Below are 9,895 nucleotides of genomic sequence, written 5' to 3'. Positions count from 1 at the left end.
ATCTGCTAACTAGCATTGCCTGACCATGTTTATAATAAGCAGACATTTAGAAAGATGAAAAGGTTACTCCATCACCTTTTGGGGGGTAACAGTTTGAATTGAAGATGGATTTTGTTATCATTTTGCCTAAATAACTTCCACTGTTAGTTGCTTTTAGTTTAGCAATCAACTTCTTACCTTCTACCCTATTCTGCTAGTTTTCTATGAAAGACACAAAATACACTTAAGAGATTGGAGAAGCAGGTGACACGATGCTTGTTCTCAAACTGAATATTGTAAGGAGGGGAGCATTAACACACCAACTCAAGCTCTTGCTTACCACTCCTGGAAATCACCGAGATGATACAGTGGTAGAAGTGGCTAAAGGTGAGGCAAATCTGGCTCAACTTTGTTGTTGTGAGGTTTTCAGTGATGGTTCTTTTGCTGTCATCCCAGGTTTAAGAGTTGTTGTTGGCTCCTTCCTTCACACTGTGTTTTGTCTAGCTCTTTGAATGAAAGCAAGCTCAGAAGGGCACTGATCTCTAGATTGATGTGGCCAAACACATCGATGTACCCGCTGCCAGCCCTGCTCCCCGTACCCTGGGTGTTCTGCATTATCACTTCATTGCACAAGTCGGTTGGTGAGGATTTCTACTTTCCTGTAAAGGTTTGCTGGGATGGGAGCTGAGGCCAGCTCATTCTTAGTATCAAGTGATGCTGTGCCATGTAGATATTGCAGAGTGTCAGCCAAATCAAACTGATGCTGTTTAATGCTATAAGTCATGGTTCCTGACAGCTGCTGGCTTATTGGTGTATTTTGTTCACTGAGCGTATTTTGCATGAGTTGCAAAGGTGATGCTATCAGTGGAAGTATGTGGAATCACCATGGCAGGCAGAAATGCACAGGCAGGCAGCAGAGCACTGGGGCAGCAGAAAAGGTGGGGGTGGGTGTGTTTAAATGGCGTTGAATTCTGCTTCAGAATCTGTGATTGAGCATTTCTGACCTGTAAAGGAGAGTCCCTGCTGCTGTCACTCACGCTGACCATACCCTTATCTTTTCCTTTGCTCCTGAGGCTCAACCCTGTTGACTTCAGCGCACCTTGGAGCAAGCTGCTTGCCAGCAGCTGCAGTCAGAACATGTGTGAATATGCTCCCGCACTGCATCTGCGGGGCATATTGGAGGGAAAGTCGATGAGGTTAAGCTGCCACCTCCTACAGCCACCCATGAGACAAGCAAGCTACTCCCAGGCAGTAGACCGAAGTATTCGAAGCCATGGTGGTGCCTTCATACAAACACACACACTGGGCCATCTGGGAGACAATTATATCACCTTGATGTGAACATCACTAGGATGTGATGTCACCAGTCACTGTGGGTTTAAGAGTTAAAGTGCATTCACTACTTAGGTATTTTCTTAAGAAAATAGTTGTGGCACTTATGAAAGGCTAGTGTAACTTGATAAATACTCTTAAAACCAATAATTTATGACACTACAGAAAGAGGTGGCTTTTTCCTTCATGATCGAGACTAACGTATTTATCAATTTATTTCTTTGCCCCATACCAAGGTGGTTCACATTTTCTTCATGCCGGGTTCTTTGCAGCACCAGCCAGCCATTTGAAGCCTGGGAACACAGTGTGTTGCGTTCGGCCAAGCCATCTTTTAAAAGGCTGCCCACACCGCGGCAGAATCATCAGGTTTCTCCCTTGCAGAGCAGCTTCTCCTTTCAGACCCGGGCTGGTGGGGTACGGTGCACCCTGCGGGCACAAACAGCCATGCGTGCCTTCTACCGGGCACGCCTGGTTCTCCCACCGCTGCCGAGCAGTGCGTGCTGTTCTTTGTTTCTGCCGTTTTCCCGCCTCTCCCTACCAGTCTGGGCACCCGACTGCTCCAGAAGACCATAAGCAAAGCAAATTAAAATGATGTGCCTTGGATTTTGCAGCAGCGAGCTTCAGTTCCGTTTCAGAAGTTCATTGTCAGTCTTTCGGCGCGGCGTCGGCTCCCTCAGCAGCTCAGACAGCAGCAGCAGATGGGCCTAAGAGTTATGTTTCTGAGCATGCCTGCCCCTCCTTGCTCTTCCTGCCTGTCTGTCTGTGCGCTCACATTTTGTGTTGTAAAATCACACAGCGTGTATCCCAACGCCACCCCCAGCAGCAACAACAGAGAAACCCTGGGACTAGCAGCAAATGCATCTGTGGGACTGAAAGACACCTCAGGATCCCAGGATCCTGCTTTCTGCAGTCCCAGGTTGCATTCCCTAGTTAAGCACCATCAATATCAATACTTAATGGTATTCTCTAAGCTCAGGCAGTGAAGAAAATAGGGTTGTTATCTATCAAAGCACATTTTAGTTTTTGACAAGTAAAAAGCAGCATGGGGAATGCAGTAAGTCTGAAATGAAAGCCTAAAAGAAAACTCATATAACATCTGGTGTCATTTATCCCCTGTTGGCCTTTCATAGTGTGATATGATGAGCTTGTTCTGATTTAAGATCAGATGATTTGGTTTGAAAGAGGGGAGTGGGGGATGCAGCCAGTCTGGCAGCAAATTGGGATACAAAATCTGCTCAAATAATTGGAAACACGACAGATTTTCCTTAACTGATGCCAGTGGCATCTTAGTTTATCCATCTCTCTCAGCTGAATTTGTTAAGTGCATTATCTTATTGGTTTTAAAGTTTTCATCTCACTTATTTGCAGGGGAAAATGTGAGCAAATCAGTCATGATGGATTGCCTAATTTTCTGGTCTGAATAAACCGGTTTTATAAGACTGTTGATTCGTGGGTTATTAGTTAATAGAAACATTTATCAATTTCTTTATAGAGAAGGGGGAAAAAAACTTTAACCAATGATTGCATTTTAAAACTTTCATTAATGTTTCCACATAATGCTTCATGTTGGACGTGAATATGGTAATCACACGTTTAGGGTTGGCTTGAAGCAGATTGGTTTTTTGTGCTTCCTCCCTTCTCTTTTTTCCATAGAAATTTTAAAAAGTCAAAGCAAAAGGATGTCATTAGATTGGTAATTATATTGGGTGTTCTTTGATCAAGAAAAGGGGCAGAGGAAGAGGAAGATCATTTCCTAGCTAGCAAATGCGATGCCTGTTTCTATTACCAATTTTATTTACACAAATGGGGCCGGATTCTGTGAGCTTGAACCCTAATGACTGAGCAGTCTCTGTCTTCTCGGTATACTCAAATGCCAGCCGGATGTTAACTCTGACTGCTGTGTTACTTAAGCACATCGTTAAAGTCACCTACTACACCATGAATCCCTTGAGGTTCTTTGGTCCTAAATAAATACATAGCTTTCTGTGTGGTTTGCAGTGGAACCTCTGAAAATGTTGGTTTGTTGATAGAGAGCCAAGTGGTATAATAATGTATGAAGTGACCCTATTTTAAAAAAAAAGAAAGAAAAATGTTTCACTTCTTAAAGAGAAGGACTCTCTTTTCAGTTTTACAAAGTGGCAGGTCTGAGTCTCGTCAAAATCCATTTTTAAATGCAATGTCTCCAAGCAGGTGAAGATTCAGTGTGAACAGAGGGGTGATGTAGCCAGCTGACCACATTACATGTGGCTCTACACACTGCCCCAGCTGATGCACACAAGGAAGAAAAAAGGTCCTCTTGCCCTCACCCAGGGTGTAGCTGTGCCCATTACCCACACATTATAAAGCCCTTTGCATAAAGGGCCTTAATATAACTAAGAATCTTTGCACATTGATCAAACCGAAGTATCATTTAAAAAGACATCAAGTTCAGAGTAAGAATACATCATGTGTGGACTGGTGAATAATGAACTCATGTTCTAAATGAGATGCAGTATGTCCATTAAATTTTTTTTAACACCTCTATTTCCATCTCCATCTCCTTTTTAACATCTCAGATACCTGTGTTGAGCCTTGGTTCCAGAAGTGCAAAAGACACTTCCCTCAGAATAAGAATGAAGGGAGTTAAAAAACTTTTATGCAAGTAGACTTTGCTGTGAAATGTTATCTTTTGTTAGTTCAAAGGTTTCTGAAGATATAAATTCTTCACAACTGCCCTGAGGTACTGAGAATGTAAATTGAATACTTTACAATTTGTAGACTGTTCCTGCAGTAATGTGTATCTCCTCTGTGAGTGAGTGTTTAGGGATTTTTCAATTACTGTAGTCTGAAAACTCTCTGAGATTCTTTAGGGCAGAAAAAGGCTTCCTTCTCAAAGTTGAGTCACTGATGTTCAAATTAGCTGCCAAAAGCATTCTAATGATCTGTGTTCCAGATTTTGCTAAACAGGGAAAAAAATTGGCCCATTTCACCAGGGGAAAGAAAAAAAAAAACCCTCAACCTTTCCTCCCCCACCGTAAGTATTCAACGGTTAGGCGTTTTGCCAGGGTCAAGAGTGAGATGAATTGTTGACAATAAGTACACCTTGTTCAATAGGTCAAGGTCATTATTAAGGGATTCAGATGAACTTCTTTACATTTCCAGGGCTGTAGCATATGTGTGGCCTCCAGGCTCACAGTGTTGTTTAATAGGTTTTGCGAAGCCGTAAGTTAAATGATAAATTGGTTGAGTATGTCTTTAAACTCAGTACATTTCAAAATCGTATACAGTACTCTCACATTTTTATATACTGTGATCAAATGCATTTTACAGAGCATAGTGCAAACGGTCAGAAATACCTGTATTGTGCCAGGTGATTATGATTTAGCCGTGTTTACTGTAGACTACTCTTGCTACAGTTTATTGCTGCTAAGGTCAATAACTAATACAATTTAACAGCTATTGCATTCCTAATAAGTAAAAGATCCTAGTGTATTTCTAAACACAACACACATTGAAAATAGTGCAGTTAAAAACACCCAGGTACTGGAGGTGATGGAACTCCATAGTATTAAGTAACTCCTTAGGACATCAGGAAGACCTTCTTTGCCGCCAGCAGAGGTGACCATCTCGATCGCTTCCTGGCTCCTCTGCAGGATCTTTCCTAGGCCCATGCATTGGTCATCTGTCTTCAGATGCAGCACTGATGTAATTGGTCCCCAGACGAGTTGATGCAATTCATTTGCCAGGGTTGCTTTGCTCATGCTCTTTCTGCACTGTGGGTGGTCATTTGGAGCCACTTCTGACTCAAAAAGTGGGGAATGTTCTCTGAAATTAAAAGGCAGCAAAGTGCAATGGGAGGAAGTATTTCTTGCTTGGCATGAGAGGTAACTGGTGGAATTCATTGCCATGAGGTGATGTGTTCCGAGAGCTGGAAAGATAGAAACGAGAGAGAAACTCAGTGGTATTGAAAAACTATTTCATTCTGTTCAGCTTCTGTTTGCTACCCTGACTTTTTTCAAAATATTTAAAAAGTATTTTGAGTATCCTTTTGAGTTTTTTTTTCCTGCCCCTGAGCCAGTTGCTCTCTTGCTAGCATTCTCCATTACCAAACCTGGTTTTTCATTCAGAACCCACCTATTACAATCCTTGTGGTCCTTGGAAGAGGAGATCTACCAAAGATTCACCGTTTCCTATTCCATTAGTCTCTGTCCACCAGTGTTAGTTTGCTCCATTGCTTGCTTTACCATTTACCTTTGTGTGACTTTCTAGTAGTCACAGAGACTTTGTAGCCATTTAAATGATGCAAAACGTGTATGCTTTGAAAAAAAAAAGTACACAGCTTCCCCTTTCAAGTCGGTTTGTGAAATGGTGTTATTGCAAAGGAGACCCACAGCTTTACAGTGGGTAAATTCAGTTCACAGTAACTGGTGAACTTCTCTTCCCACCTCCAGCTCTGCCAGCAGCCCCCTTCTGCACCCTCAGTGGGCTGGCGTGGTTTTGGTCATGCTGAATGTGATACCTACCCTTCTCTGCAGATCTGTCAAGGGTCAAAAGTCCTGCAGCGTCCTCTTCGTAGACCATCTGCACTATACCTGGCTTTCAAGTGTGTGATCTGGCATGCAGGAGATTTGTCTGCATAGGAATTCTTCATGTGATGCAATGAATGCATATTTAAAGAGGATTTTAATGCAAGGAAGTATCAGAAACATGACTTTGACCATCATGTCAGGTCTTAGGCATACCAGAAGCTTTTCTGTGACTTTGAAAAAAGTCACAATTGATGAGCCTTCCTTAGCTGATCACTTCTTAAACAAACTCCTGCGATAATTCTCCATCAATAACGTGGTTTTAAAACAGGGAAATAAGGACACTGACAATTAGGTTATATGCCACAGTTAAATCCTGCGAGACCCAGGAAATAAAGAGTCAAGAGCGTTTTGGTGAACACACAGCAGGCATGAGGGTATCTTGCACGCGGGTTTCTCTGCAGCCCAACTTTTTAACCCTGGGTCTTTGACTTTTCTCTATCACTATTTAGGTGCACAAATTATCCAAGATAAATTGAGTAACCGGGCCAGATTATACAGTTTGATGCGTTTATTTCTGGGTGAGCAATTTCTGGGTTCTGTTAATGTTCCCCGGCTGGATTATGGAAGTGCCGGCTTTCCCCCTCTCCTGAAGGTGTCCGTGTTTTTCCCCACTGGTCCCTCACCAGCGAGGATGACATAAGCTGCCGTCGGGCCCGTTCCCTGGCAACCGTCCCATTTCTTGGCTCTTTCAGCTCCAGCTGAAAGCCAGTCCGAGTCACCCTGCACATTTCCAGTGTATCAAACAGACATAGGCTCAAGTTAATCTTGTTAGCACAATGAGGCAGTTTTCAAACATTGCAGCAAATCAAATCATCCCTAAGGACCGGGAGGGAGGGAGGGAGGAGACGGCAGAGGGAGGGTGGGTGGGGAGAAGGAGAGAGCGAAGGCAGCAATGGGCAGCAGCAGCAAGGGAGCTCATCTATCTGCGAGGAAAGAAGCAGCTTTGATGGTTCCCCAGTGGATGTAATTGTGCTCATTACTGCCCATTTACATTTCATCACTCGATTATCGCAAATGCCTCATTACTGTTGATAAGGGTTTGCCGTTGAACTACTTGCTAACTATTCATTCCTGAGCTTCGCTGTCATCAGGCGGACCCGTGCGAGACAGGAGGGGACTGGGGAGGGCTGGGAGAAAGGGGGGAGCACGGAGAAGGCATGTGGGGGGATGGGGAGGAGAGTCAGGAGGTGAGAAAGGTCTTCTATCAGATTTGATTAAAGGCTGTGATTTAAATCGATATTTAATAAAGTGGCTGCTGCCACATAACGCGTGCAATTCCCCATGCAGGCGGAATCATGAATCCAAGGGCCTTGCTGCCTGCTACATAACTCAATTGGGTTTTGTGCACTGGTCTGGCACCTGTGTCCCTGAGCACAGCGCCTCCGAGGTAATGGGTTTATGAGCCGATGAACAGAGCTGATAGGTTCTAAATGGATTAACTAGGTGTCTGCAGCCTAGTGATGAATACATCAGGAAAAAAAAAAGGAGAGAGAAAGGAAAAAGGAAAAAAAAAATTGTCTGCATAAGCAGAGATTGATAGAATGTGTTGACAGACACTGTGGCTGTCACGAGCCCCACAGGGTGAAACACTGCTCAGCTCCTGTCAGTCAAGTGCTCTCCGAATAACGGGTGAAGATCTCAGGCGGCGAGGCTTCACAAGCCTGCAGGTGCCAGGTAGCATCACCCTGCTGCTGCAAAAGGCTAAAGTGGGGCACGACTCATCTCACAGCTACGGCTGGCTTGCGAGTTCGTCAAAGGCGCTGCCTACGCCTCTTCTGCTCACGGGCCTGCCTTCCACAATGGCTTAAGTGCATGCTCGAGCCAACCTGCATGTGTATTTATATCGCTGGAAATAGGTTATTGTTGCTATTATTGTGGTCTTGCAGTGGTTCCTGAAGCAGGGTTGGATTTCTGCAGCGCTGAGCCCTGCGCACAGGCATCCGCTGTAGGGCAGCTCCTGCCCTTAAGTGCTTTTTAAGTGAATAAACCACAAGAGTGACGAAAGAAGTATTATCGTCTTCCCAGTTGGGGGATAGGAACTGACAGATTAAATAATTTGCCCAAGATTCCATAGGAGAGCTGGAAATTGAACCCAAATCTCTTAAACTCAAGCCTAATGCCCTAACTATGAAGTCACCCTTCCTCCTGTGGACGGGGCCATGGAGTCTCATAGTCCATGATTGATGTACAGAATATGTGGTAAGTGGAAAATGAAATCAGATAGACTTTAATGCTGACCTCCGTTTACTACTATTAAGCTACCAACAGTGCAGTAGTAGGTTGGAGAATTTAGTGGAGTTTTATGTCTTTCCTACCACGTTTCATATCAGCTAACAAGATACATGTTTTGTAAGCGCCATAGTCTGCCACAGCGCTGCGGAAAAAAAAAATACAAGTCATGTTAGTATATGCAGACATAACACAGATAAACGAGCTGGTGTCTGTATCTACCGTCACAGTTACACAGGAGTTAACCAGGCTGGATTGAAGTAGGCAGCTGTTCTTTAGAATACGTTGCCTCTTCACCAAAAATTGAAAACTGAACATTTTTATTTGAAAAATACTTCCACAGTGCTCATGGGAGTTACATTTTGGATCTTTATCCCACCATTGTTCTTGCTGTGTGATTCTCCCTAAACAGATTACATTGCATATAGTTTTCACCTCTTGCTGAGCTGCTGCAATGAATTATGGAATCCATTGGTTCCCCATGGGAAATGAAGTCTGAAATATCAGTACCCCAGATATTTCCAAATTGAAATCTCTAGTTTAAAAAAAAGTAAAAAAGGAACCTTTTGCAAGAAATAGCAGATTTTCATTTTTTATTGAAAAATTGAGTAATTTTTTAGCCTTAAGTATGTGTAACATAGAACAGGGTAGGCACACCAGATAGCTGTTTACTGTGTTGTCACACATAAACCACAATTTAAAATTATTGTCTGATGATGTTAAACCATGATCTCAAAAGTTTGCCCAGTCAGGATGCCTCCAGGAGAGCAGATTCTCTGAGGATGCTGAACACCAGCTCTTTATTTGAGGTATTGCTGTGCACCCACATTTACTTGTTGCTTTTGAAATTCTTGTCCCAATTTTTACTAAGCCTATTTCTGAAGGGAAAAAAAAAGAAAAATCAGTGGTATGAGTTACTTCTTTTTTAAACAAAACAACATCTATAACAAAATTGTTTGTAATTAGAGTGGCTGGAATCATTCAGTATTATTCAGACCATCTGGGTAACCTATATAATACCATCCTGGCTATAGCAGACTGCATTCAAAAGTATTAGGAGAAGCAGCAGGTTTTTCTGTAAGGGTGCATTTTAGAAAAGGAAAAGAAAGTTACAGACATGAAGGCAAAAATATCCACCAGTGGATGATCAGAAAATGGTTGGCTCTGTGCAAGATAAGCAAACAAGCTCCTTCCCTCCAAACATAAAACTTGTCTGACACACTGAATTTATGAGGAATTACTTTCTCATTTCAAGTTCACTTTGTGTAATTCGGTCAGCAGATCTCAGCCACACAGGCAGCAGAAGACCATGGACACAAATGTTCCTTCTGAGTTCTGAAGTCTCTGAGTGATGTCTATTAATATTAACGACACAACAGATGCCATGATTACACTTAATCTCATAGAAGTCTACATTACATTGGACAGCCCATTAGTAACAACTAAAACGCATCTCATTATGTCTATATCTGTGAAGAGTTTCTTCCTTTTGGTTAGTTCATTGTTATGGAAACAGATTATATTAGAGAATTTCCAGTTACTGCTTTGGTATTTTCCCCCTGAAAGCTGAGAGAAAAAAAAAAAAAGAGTAATTATCACCGGAAACAGAAGTTTGACCCATCAAAATGAAAAAGTACTTCAATTTGGAAATACCAGTGCGACAAACACGCAGTGCACCATGGTTGGTGCGTGGGATGTGGTATGTCACTGTGCATAGTCTGGCTGGGGAGCAAAGTCAGCAGGCGAGCATGAAAGGCTGAGGTTAACCTACCATTTACAGTTCTCAC

This window comes from Egretta garzetta, unplaced genomic scaffold (assembly GCF_000687185.1).
Source record: "Egretta garzetta isolate BGI_Z169 unplaced genomic scaffold, ASM68718v1 scaffold246, whole genome shotgun sequence".
NCBI lineage: Eukaryota > Metazoa > Chordata > Aves > Pelecaniformes > Ardeidae > Egretta > Egretta garzetta.
This window is presented reverse-complemented; position numbering follows the sequence as displayed.